Source organism: Danio rerio, chromosome 7 (assembly GCF_049306965.1).
Source record: "Danio rerio strain Tuebingen ecotype United States chromosome 7, GRCz12tu, whole genome shotgun sequence".
In the NCBI taxonomy this organism is placed as follows: Eukaryota; Metazoa; Chordata; class Actinopteri; order Cypriniformes; family Danionidae; genus Danio; species Danio rerio.
The window spans coordinates 4,757,501-4,770,138 of NC_133182.1; the positions used below are offsets into that span (position 1 = coordinate 4,757,501).

A 12,638-nucleotide genomic window follows, 5' to 3' on the forward strand; every position below is an offset into this window, starting at 1 on the left:
CTGTAAGCTTTGAAACAGGAACTTCAATTTTTCAATTTTAATAACAAAAAATTATTAAACCATGTAAAAAATAAAGTTTTAATTTAGTATTGTTGAAAACTCATCACATTCAACATTTAATCCCTCACTCACTTAGATAGAGATGGGTTTTTTTAAGGAAAATATAATCATATAACTATAATCTGGTAAAAGCTGGGATCTCTGGGCATTTACAATGTCTCCTGCAACAGAAAAAAACCCTCTCATTTGGGACTGAGGTTTCTGGGACAGAGATATGACTTGGCCCAGGTTGACAGCAGTGGGTAACGTTGTGCATTGTCTTTCCCCCACTGTTATTAGTCGTATTCCCCAACTTTTATTTCACCACAGTCTGGCAGTGCCTGCATACCAGTTTGTTTGTTTTTTGTCTGTCACCTTTTCTTCTTTCTCGTATCTTTTTAGAGAGAAACCGAAATGCTTCCACACACCCGTTTTAAAACTCGCTTTAGGTTCGATCATTTCCAGCTCTTTATCATCCCCGCTACTAGCAACACACTACATTTCCGCATTACTGGATCTGTAGCGACAGCAGACCGCAAAGGATCATGGCCAAGCCTGGGCTGATGGGAATTGTAGTTTCCGCTACCTCCCGTTCGCTTCATTCGCCTGAGCAAACTTTCTCAGAAGACCTATAGTTTATTCATGCAACTACGGTAACAAAATTGCTATTGCGGTATGACGGTATTTACAATACCGTTACATCCCTAATATATATATATATATATATATATATATATATATATATATATATATATATATATATATATATATATATATATATATACTGTGTCCTGGTAACATCAAGTTGTCATGACAGACAAAAAACAGGTGATGATGTATTTGCTTATGTCAATTTCTCAAGTGTGTCAATTCATAACTGAGCAAATGACTCTTAAAGACGGTTATTATAAGCATGCATAAAGTCTCATTCACTATGCATGTCAGGATTATAAAGGTTTCATGATATTCTTATAAACACCCCTTCAAGGAAAGTTTTCCCCTTGCTGCCTCAAACATTTTTGTTAAATCAAATGAGCTTTTCATCATAACTTGGATCAATAAAACAGTCGTTGTTGAAACCTGATAATCTGATAAAAAGCACCATATTGTCTGCCATATCATTTTTACTTTGTCGTTTAACCCTTTTGCAATGCTATTATTCTGGAGTCTGAAGGGTTTCCTGCTGAAAGGATGTGTTAACCACGCTTTTGACACATTTAATGTGTGCTTGCAACTGTTAAAATGCTCCGTTTGTGTAGCAATTTACAATCTTGACATGCTCTTTAAAAAATGCACAAGCAAGAAATGTGATTAAATCAGATATATTCAGAAACAAAATCTCACAGCAAAACAATACCCACATGCCCACTGATGACACATATCCTTGTGTAATTTTTGCCGAGAGTTCCCATGAACATAAAAAGTAATGCTTAGAATAGAAAACGCACACAACATACAACGTTTTTCTTCGTTTATTTAAAGCTCCTTTGACACAATCTACAAATCTGTGTGTAACTAAAGCAATATTGGTAATACTTTACAATAAGATTGTGTTAGCTAATGCTAGACATTGCATTTACTGACATGAACCTCATGTATTTGCTTATGTTAATGAAAATACAGTTGCTCATTGATATTCGATGTTACCTCAAAGTGCATTAACTAATGTTACCAAGCATGCATTTTGATTTTAATGCATTAGTACATGTTGTACTTTGATCAATAAATGCTGTTCAAGTATCGTTTATACTTAATTAATGTAAGTAAATGCATTAACTAATTAAACCGTGTTTGTAAAGTTTGATCACGATCTTTTATTGTTTGTACTTGATGTCAAAGAGTCAGTTCCAACTCAGGCTCATTCTGAAAACGTACCGCTATTTACATCTCTGGAGATTGTGAAATACATCCCAGGAGGTACATTTTTATTTATTTTTTTTCCGATTGTTTTGATTTCGTTAATACATCAGAGGGTGCTGTTTACGCTTTTTCAGATCTCAGATTTCTCTCACAAGTGCTATTCACGCCTGCTGTTCTCACATAAATCCACCAGAGCGCGCTGTCGACTGATTGACTGACTGACTGATCGACTGACCCACCCTCCTCCTTCCCTAAACCCAACCAAGTGTGTTTTGAAAAACACCTATTGACCAACGTCCACCCACTTCCCTAAACCCAATTCAGTTTAGTTTCCTTTATTTTTGTCATTCAAAACATCACAATAAATTGCAATGTGTCCCCTGTTCGAATCCCAGCTCGAGGACATTTCCCTAACCACCCCCCCCCCTCTAACTTTTTTTTTGTCTAAATACATTCCTATCTAAAAAAGGCAAAAAAGCTAAATAAATGTTAAAGAAAGAAAAACATCCGCTATAGTAATGAAGTGACGTGCGTCACTTCAATACGGCACAAGCTTCAGTTGAAGGCTGCACAGAGAGTGAGTCACCTGACATTAAGTGAGTGGTGCGAGCAGCCGAAAACATTTGGATGTGTTTGTAGAAAAGGCCTTTTGTACAATAAACTGATATTGGTATTAGGGATGCAACGATTAGCCGATTTCACAATTAACCCCGCTTTAATTCAATACGGTTAATTAATCCTAATGGCTTCTCAATACCACGTTACTGTTGCGCAGAACAAAACTGCTGCAACCAAATAAAGTAATGCTAATATGCACACCCGTTGGGTTAACTATAGCATTATAGCATAACAATAGCATCTTTTCCGCACACAAGTTTATTTTTCCAATGGAGACGTGCGCATATTGGGAGCGGTGCTCACGTGGCTTGCAAGCGAGCTGATGCGCTCGCACCCTCCAGGCACACACAGTTAAAATTACCTCACACTGTAGTGCTGAGAGTTGTGCGTGGCTTTCAGTGCAATGTAAACAAAGATATATCAGACGAATTATTACAAATGATTAAAATGATTATGTATATATGAACGCAGATAATAACAACAGTCCAATTAAATACTTAGCTAATATACAGCTTAGAATTAACAATATGATTTTTATTTGTTTGTATTTATTCATTTATTTTCATTGTAAAATTATCACTCATGTTTAAATCAAAAACTTTTTTTTTCAAGTACAAATAGAGAAATATACTATTGTTTGTGTTATATCAATATTTTGTGCTGTGTTTGGTTACTGAGCAGCAATAAACAAAACTTTAAATTATAAGCAGTTTTCTTGTTATTTTCTACATTAGTAGTATTTTGAATTGTTTTGAAATGCATACTAATAGTGATATCAGTGAAATAGTGATGGGTTATTCATGAACGATTCGTTCATTTTGAACGAATCTTCAATATGACTCGGGAACTACGAGTCCTCTCAGGGAGTGATTCGTTCATCCGCACGTGCGCACATTTGTGCAGGTAGTATCATTAATTTCAAGTCTTCATCACATTAGCAGAAGCCAATCATATGCGTTTAGAGCCGGAAAAAGAATTGTTCCGCTCACCTCTCGAGTCCTCTATCGGGTCTTAGGGTGCTTTCACACCTACACTTTTGTTTCGGAACGTATCTCGTTTGCCCTGTTAGCGCGGTTGGTTTGGCATATGTGAACTGGGCAATCGCGCTCTGTTCCGCGCCAAAGTAATCGCTTCGAGATCGCTTGAATGAGGTGGTCTCGGCTCGATTGAAACGAACCCTGGAGCAGTTCGATTGCAGTGAGAAAGCGATCCGATCCAAGCACGGTTATATCACAGTGTTTTATGGATATGTAATAGGCTTACAGCTATATGAAGAGAGAATTATGAGTAGGGCGGGAAGTTTCGCGAGTCTCTGGATGCCCGCAAACGAGTAATAATCTTCCGGTAATCTCGCGTCTCCCTCCCGATCCTCAAATAGGCATCGTCGTGCACCCTTCTCACCCCTCCTCACTGCATCTCTCCTCAGACTCGTCGCGCACGCACCCTGTCAATCACCACTAAACCACCACCTCTCCTGACAGCTTAGCGGGACGCTGCAAAATAAACCCTGACACTCTGACCAATGTAAGGAGAGTTTACTCGCACGTGACTTGTTTTAGCTCTTTTGGTCCGATTAGAAACTTTGCAGTGTGAAAGCGAACCGCTCCAAGAGGAAAGAGCAACAATGTAACAATTGTAATCTCTGTTTCGGAAAAACTGAATTGATTCACAGGAGTGAAAGCACCCTTAGTCACTCGTTCATCACGGGCCAATCATATGCGTTTAGAGCCGGAAACCGTTCATCTCTCGAGTCCTCGGGTTTGAGTCATTCTGTCACATGATGAACGAACGATCATGGCTCCTATCGGCTTAGACTGTGCATTGATTAAAATTATATGTGACTGTCAGTGTAACGTGAATGAACCCCTGACATTTGAAGGCATGAAGAGGTGAGCTGAGCAAAGAGATAACAATACCTTCATAGACAAAAGAGCAGGTAAACACTGAATTGTTATTTTCTCCTTCTTATAGTATTCTATTCATGACTTATTTGTCGTGTGATCAACCTTTTGGGCTAGTTGTAGATGTGTTTGGAAGCAATTCGTAACATTTTAATAACATTTTAGCAAATTGAACCAAATGAACGAAATGACTCGAAAAAAGATTCGTTCATCTTGATGAAGGAGACTCAAAGATCCGAGTCAGTAAAATGATCCGAACTTCCCATCACTACTGTGAAACCATGATTATTCTTCAGACTATATAATCATACAACCAAAATCTATAATCGCTGCATCCCTAATTGTAAAGCAGTTTAAACATAACGTATGACGTGTCTGAATGTAGAAGAAGCCTACATGAGCAATGCACTGCTTTTGTTGTGCGTTGAAATACAACATTTGAAAATGTTTGTAAAATAAAGCCTAATCTGATATTATCTAGTTACAAAGTACAACATATTCACGTTTTAATGTAGAACAAGCTGACGTGGGTGTGTTTAGGAGCAAAAATACAACACATGCGCTCTTATTTTGCTGTTGTGTCATCACTTATATTGCGAGTCATATCTCTCCGGCTCCTCATTTGGGATGCTTTTCATCAACTGGCCCCATGACAAACTAATTGAATAGCCCTGGTATAAAGTACTGAAACCACCTCTACTTTACTTTACAAGGAAAGTTCACCCATAAATAAATCTCTGCCATCATTTACTTACTCTTCACTCTTTCACAAATCTATTAGAGTTTCCTTCCTCGGTTGAACACAAAAGACAATATGTTGAAGAATGCTGGCACTCATTCACTTCTATAGTATTTGTTTTTCCTACTAAGGAAGTCATCAAGTGTCTTCTTGTGTATTCAACAGAAGAAATAAACGTAACTGTTTAAAACCACATGAGAGAGGGGGTAACTTGTGAGGTATGGGTTAACCATCTTTTTAATCTCCAGACAAAATATCCGTTTTGTGGTTTTAAACTAACCTAACAATAGTAAACCCAAACATTTCAGACACCTTCTGACATTTGTACATTTTTAAGTAATTATAGTTTAGCATTTAAACAGTAAACAGCACCCTACCTTGTGTAATCTCATGGACCTCCTTGCAGATATTGTAGCTGAGAAACGTCAGCGTGACAGTAACAGTATTGCAATCAGATCTACACAGTATGTGAGACGTCTTTATCATTAAATCATTTAAGTAGTGGGGCTTTTTTTTTTTTTTTTTAAACGTCATCGCTTCCTCTTAAGAGCAACTTGAGAAACCAATTGCTCCAGACAGGAAAGAACAAAGCACTAACATGCACTGAAGGACATTGCTGAGACTAGTTGGTTTATTGCTTTTGTTCTCTTGCGTTTTGCTCCCAATCTCCCCATTTTTGCTCGGACCCTTGTTTACAATCACTCGAGGTATTTAGATGAGGAATCCATGTCCTGTGTTCAAACTGATAATGATACAGTGTGTGCCGTTCATTGGTTTCCACATGAAGCAGGTTGTTTTCATAACTTCAGTGACCGTTTCTTGTTCTTACAGACTGTCGCAATCAGGGTGGGACTTTTAAACTCGATAGCAAGCAAATTGTGCTGTCCACAAAAGTGTCATTCTTCAATATACAGCCTCTAAACTGACTGAAAATCAATATAGTATTAGAAAAGTTGTATTATTCAATGCATGTAAACTATCTTGATGTCAAAACAACATCAAGTTCACATCTAAAATTGCTGTAAAAATAAAATAACAAACATTAAAAAAAAAAAAAGGTTACATCGATTTTTCAATCAGGTTGGGACTTCACACCTAATATCACACCCAATAATAAGCAAACTGTGTAGCTCATATAGTGTCATTGTACATAATACAGCAAATATATGGACAACTTGCGCAAGCTCCATGATATATTGCATCATAAGTGCTTTAGGACATCCATTTCCTCTCACATGCTAAAGTGACAGATCAAAGTGGCCGACTAGTTAGTGCACATTTAAAGGGGACCAACATCTCGAGATCAAGAGTCACTTTTAATAGGCCACCCTAAATGATGATGAATGAATAGTAAACAGAAACCTGAAGCGTAAAAGGACTGCTTTATTAAACATATATTGAACACATTCTGAATTATGATCATCATTAGGATTTTTATGTTTATAAACTGAGTATCATAATAACGCAGTAGGCACTTTTATGATAAAAACATCAATATTGTTAATCAATTTAATGTCAAAACCTTGACGTCTATTAGACATCCACATATTGATACTCTTTTCACCACCATTAAAAATACACAGAAAGTTTTATAATATTAGAAATATTTTATTCGTTCTAAAGTTTTAATTTCTAATGACATGTTTACACTGGTTTTTGTACCAATATAATGCATGTAAACTTCCTTAAGGTCAAAACAACATCAAATTGACATCTAAAATTAGCATAAAAATACATAAAATATTGATTACGTAGATTTATTTATTTTTTGTTTGTTTGTTTTCAAAACACATTTCTGAATGATGATCATTATTAGGATTATTAAGTGGCTCTCAAATCTTGATGACAGAAAAACATCAAAAAATGTAATCAATTTAATGTCAAAACCTTGATGTCTATTAGACATCCACACATTAATTCTCTTTTGAACACCAATAAAATCACACAGAAAGTATAATATTAAAAAATATTGTATTCGTTCGAAAGTTTCAGTTCCTAATGACATGTTTACACCGGTTTTAGTATCAATATGATGCATGTAAACTACCTTGAGGTCAAAATGACATTTAAAATTAGCATCAAAAACACATCAAATATTGATTACAGGAATTTTTTTAACACTGACACACACACAAAAAAAATTCAGAAATCTGTTACATTAATTTTTCAGTCAGGGTGGGACTTTCACACCTAAAATCAACCATACTGTGTAGTCCACATAGTGGATACTATATGGCCTAAAACTGACAACCAACGCATGCTCTGTGATGTATTCCATCACGCCTGTAAGTGCTTTAGGACAGTAATTTCCTCTCACATCCTAAAAAGTGACAGATCAAAGTGGCCAACTAGTTAGTGCACATGTAAAGAGAACCAACAACTCGAGATCAAGAGTCACTTTTAATAGGCCACCATAAATGATGATGAACGAATAGTAAACAGAAACCTGAGGCATAAAAGGACTGCTTTATTGAACATATATTGAACACATTCTGAATAATGATCATCATTAGGATTATTAGGTTTATAAACTGAGTATTGTAATAACCCAGTGGGCACTTTTATGACAAAAACATCAATATTGTTAATCAATTTAATGTCTAAAGCTTGACGTCTATTAGACATCCACACATTGATGCTCTTTTCACCACCATTTAAAAACACACAAAGTTTTATAATATTAGAAATATTGTATTCGTTCGAAAGTTTTAATTTCTAATGAGATGTTTACACTGGTTTTTGTACCAATATAATGCATGTAAACTACCTTGAGGTCAAAACCACATCTAAAATTGACATCAAAAACACATCAAATATTGATTATGTTGATTTTTTTTTCAAAACACATTTCTGAATGATGATCATTATTAGGATTATTAGGCAGCTCTAAAATGTTGATGACAGAACAACATCAAAAATTTTAATCAATTTAATGTCAAAACCATGACGTCTATTAGACATCCACACATTGATGCTCTTTTCACCAACAATAAAATCACACAGAAAGCATAATATTAAAAAAATATTGTATTCGTTCGAAAGTTTCAGTTCCTAATGATCAGGGCCAGACGGAATCTGCGGACGTTTTTTGCTATTTCTGCTGAGAATTTTGATAAAAATCTGCGGATTTCTGCGAAATTATTTTGGGAGTATCCAGTGGAGTATCATAACTAAAACCTTAATATATGAAATAAAAAGTAATAAATTACTGAATAAAAATGGAATAAAATCTGCGGAATTCTGCGCGCGCAGATTCCGTGTAGGCCTACTAATGACATGTTTACACCGGTTTTAGTATCAATATGATGCATGTAAACTACCTTGTGGTCAAAACGACATCAAATTGACATCTAATATTAGCATCAAAAACACATCAAATATTGAATACATTACATTTTTTTAACACTGACACACACACACAAAAAATTTGTTACATGAATTTTTCAGTAAGGGTGGGACTTTCACACCTAAAATCAACCAAACTGTGTAGTCCACATAGTGGATACTATATAGCCTAAAACTGACAAGCAGTGCATGCTCTGTGGTGTATTGCATCACGTCTGTAAGTGCTTTCGGACAGTAATTTCCTCTCACATAATAACAAATAGACAGTTCAAAGTGGCCAGATTGTAAGTGTGCATGTAAAGAGAACCAACAGCCACTTTTAATAGGCCACCATAAATGATGATGAACGAATAGTAAACAGAAACCTGAGGCATAAAAGGACTGCTTAACATATATTGAACACATTCTGAATGATGATCATCATTAGGATTATTAGGGTTATAAACTGAACATTATTAACCCAGCACCTTGATGACAAAACAACATCATTATTGTTAATCAATTTAATGTCAAAACCTTGACGTCTATTAGACATCCACTCATTGATGCTCTTTTGACCACCAATAAAAACACACAAAGTTTTATAATATTAGAAATATTTTATTCGTTCTAAAGTTTTAATTTCTAATGACATGTTTACACCGGTTTTTGTACCAATATGATGCATGTAAACTACCTTAAGGTCAAAACAACATCAAATTGACATCTAAAATTAGCATAAAAACACATCAAATATTGATTACGTAGATTTTTTTTTGTTTGTTTGTTTTCAAAACACATTTCTGAATGATGATCATTATTAGGATTATTAGGCAGCTCTAAAATGTTGATGACAGAACAACATCAAAAATTTAAATCAATTTAATGTCAAAACCTTGACGTTTATTAGACGTTCACACATTGATGCTCTTTTGACCACCAATAAAATCACGCAGAAAGTATAATATTAAAAATATTGTGTTCGTTCGAAAGTTTCAGTTCCTAATGACATGTTTGAGGTCAAAACAGCATCAAATAGACATCTAATATTAGCATAAAAAAAACATCAAATATTGAATACATTACATTTTTTAACACTGACACACACACAAAAAAAGCCAGAAATTTGTTACATGAATTTTTCAGTCAGGGTGGGACTTTCACACCTAAAATCAACCATACTGTGTAGTCCACATAGTGGATACTATATGGCCTAAAACTGACAACCAACGCATGCTCTGTGATATATTGCATCACGTCTGTAAATGCTTTAGGACAGTAATTTCCTCTCACAAAATAACAAATAGACAGTTCAAAGTGGCCAGATAGTAAGTGTGCATGTAAAGAGAACCAACAGTCACTTTTAATAGGCCACCATAAATGATGATGAACGAATAGTAAACAGAAACCTGAGGCATGAAAGGACTGCTTTATTGAACATATATTGAACACATTCTGAATAATGATCATCATTAGGATTATTAGGGTTATAAACTGAACTTTATAATAACCCAGTAGGCACCTTAATGACAAAACAACATCAATATTGTTAATTAATTTAATGTTGAAACCTTGACGTCTATTAGACATCCACTCATTGATGCTCTTTTGATCACCAATAAAAACACACAAAGTTTTATAATATTAGAAATATTTTATTCGTTCTAAAGTTTTAATTTCTAATGACATGTTTACACTGGTTTTTGTACCAATATGATGCATGTAAACTACCTTAAGGTCAAAACAACATCAAATTGACATCTAAAATTAGCATAAAAACACATCAAATATTGATTACGTAGATTTTGTTTGTTTGTTTGTTTTCAAAACACATTTCTGAATGATGATCATTATTAGGATTATTAGGCAGCTCTAAAATGTTGATGACAGAACAACATCAAAAATTTAAATCAATTTAATGTCAAAACCTTGACGTTTATTAGACGTTCACACATTGATGCTCTTTTGACCACCAATAAAATCACGCAGAAAGTATAATATTAAAAATATTGTGTTCGTTCGAAAGTTTCAGTTCCTAATGACATGTTTGAGGTCAAAACAGCATCAAATAGACATCTAATATTAGCATAAAAAAACATCAAATATTGAATACATTACATTTTTTAACACTGACACACACACAAAAAAAAGCCAGAAATTTGTTACATGAATTTTTCAGTCAGGGTGGGACTTTCACACCTAAAATCAACCATACTGTGTAGTCCACATAGTGGATACTATATGGCCTAAAACTGACAACCAACGCATGCTCTTGTGGTGTATTGCATCACGCCTGTAAATGCTTTAGAACAGTAATTTCCTCTCACATAATAACAAATAGACAGATCAAAGTGGCCAGATAGTAAGTGTGCATGTAAAGAGAACCAACAGCCACTTTTAATAGGCCACCATAAATGATGATGAACGAATAGTAAACAGAAACCTGAGGCATAAAAGGACTGCTTTATTGAACATATATTGAACACATTCTGAATGATGATCATCATTAGGATTATTAGGGTTATAAACTGAACATTATAATAACCCAGTAGGCACCTTGATGACAAAACAACATTAAAACTGTTAATCAATTTAATGTCTAAACCTTGACGTCTATTAGACATCCACACATTGATGCTCTTTTGATCACCAATAAAATCACAGAACGTAATATAATATTAGAAATATTGTATTCATTTGAAAGTTTTAATTCCTAATGACATGTTTAAACAGGTTTTTGTACTAATAGGATGCATGTAAACTACCTAATTGATCACACTGATTTTTGTTTCACACTGACACTAAAAAAAAAAAAGGCAAATTACATCAATTTTCAATCAGGGTGGGACTTTCACATGCAATATTAACCAAACTGAACTGTCCACAGAGTTCACTGTACAGCATATTAACTGACAGACTTGCGCAAGCTCTGATATATTGCATCATGTCTGTAAGTGTTTGTGGCATTCAAGAGTTCACACTGAGCTGATGATTGATTATGAAGCTTGTTTGGCATGCTGCCCTGGGAGAGAGCCCTGAGCTCATAAGGTCCTCGAGCACAGGGCTCCCTCCCTGTTGCAAGGCAAGAGGAGAGTTTGAGTTCAGGTAGATCAGGAGAACTCCCCTGCTGTAGCAGCTAATGAACAGATAGTGACTGCTCTTAAGAGATAACTACTTATTAGGAGCATGTCTATGGTGCCGATTTGGATCAGTCAATTAACTTTAGTACACTCCGCACAGAAACGTCAGCTGGCTTGGTAAGGACTAGAACCAGTGAGGTTTATGCTGTGAGGCAACAGTGCTAACCACTGGGCCAACGTGTCACTCATCTAGGAAAGGAGGAGGAGTAGGGGTGGAAGGGGGGATTCTTCAAAATGAAGATGGCTGCTATTTGAAACTTAGGGTATTTATAGTGGCGTAGGAATCGTCTGATTGGTGAATCATAAATTGGATAATGCGGGACCAGCCATATGCAATCATAAGCATGTGATCCTCTCAAAATTATTTTATAAATAAACTTCACTTAATTTCCTCTTACATCCTTAAAAACCAACCAAACTGTGTAGTCCACATAGTGGATACTATAAAGTCTATAAACTGACAACTTGCGCATGCTCTGTGATATATTGCATCACGTCTGTAAGTGCTTTAGGACATTTATTTAATCTCACATCCTGAAAAAGTGACTGATGAAAGTGGTTGACTGGTAAGTGTACATGTAAAGGGATCCAACATCTCGAGATCAAGAGTCATTTTTTCGTAGGATACCATACAACAGACATGTCAAACTCAGGCCCACTACAATTATATTTGGCCCGCAAGATGATTTCAAATATGTATTACATTTGGCCCGCTGGCCCGTTATACATCGCATGTACCGCTAAGGTGCCTACACATTGAACGCGTCAAGCGCTGAGTGGCGTCAGCGCAGCCATTCATTGTGTATGTGCGACGTCAGTGACAGAGTGCAAGTATGTGCTGAGGCACAAAGCATCGCGCAAGGGTGGCGTTTGACTCCCGATTTAAAACATTTTTAATTCGAGCGTCAAAACGCTGTGACGACATCTATGCGTGGCCAATAGGAGAGCAGCCAGTGCCGGGAGTTCCCGATGTGGAGCAAGAAGCTAAGCTTAGCTGCTGCTAAGCGATAGAAGGGG

General features: G+C 35.8%; 1 protein-coding gene across 2 annotated transcripts in view; it reads right to left on the reverse strand.

The window, feature by feature from the left end:
* The window catches only part of ltb4r (leukotriene B4 receptor), a 22,765-nt gene extending 17,138 nt beyond the window's left edge, over positions 1-5,627 (reverse strand). For both annotated transcript variants that reach the window (XR_012382261.1, XM_002662721.7), the window contains exon 1: positions 5,535-5,627. The gene's annotated coding sequence lies outside the window, so the exon portion shown is untranslated. The remainder of the gene's footprint in view (positions 1-5,534) is intronic.
* Positions 5,628-12,638: the final 7,011 nt, after the last annotated feature.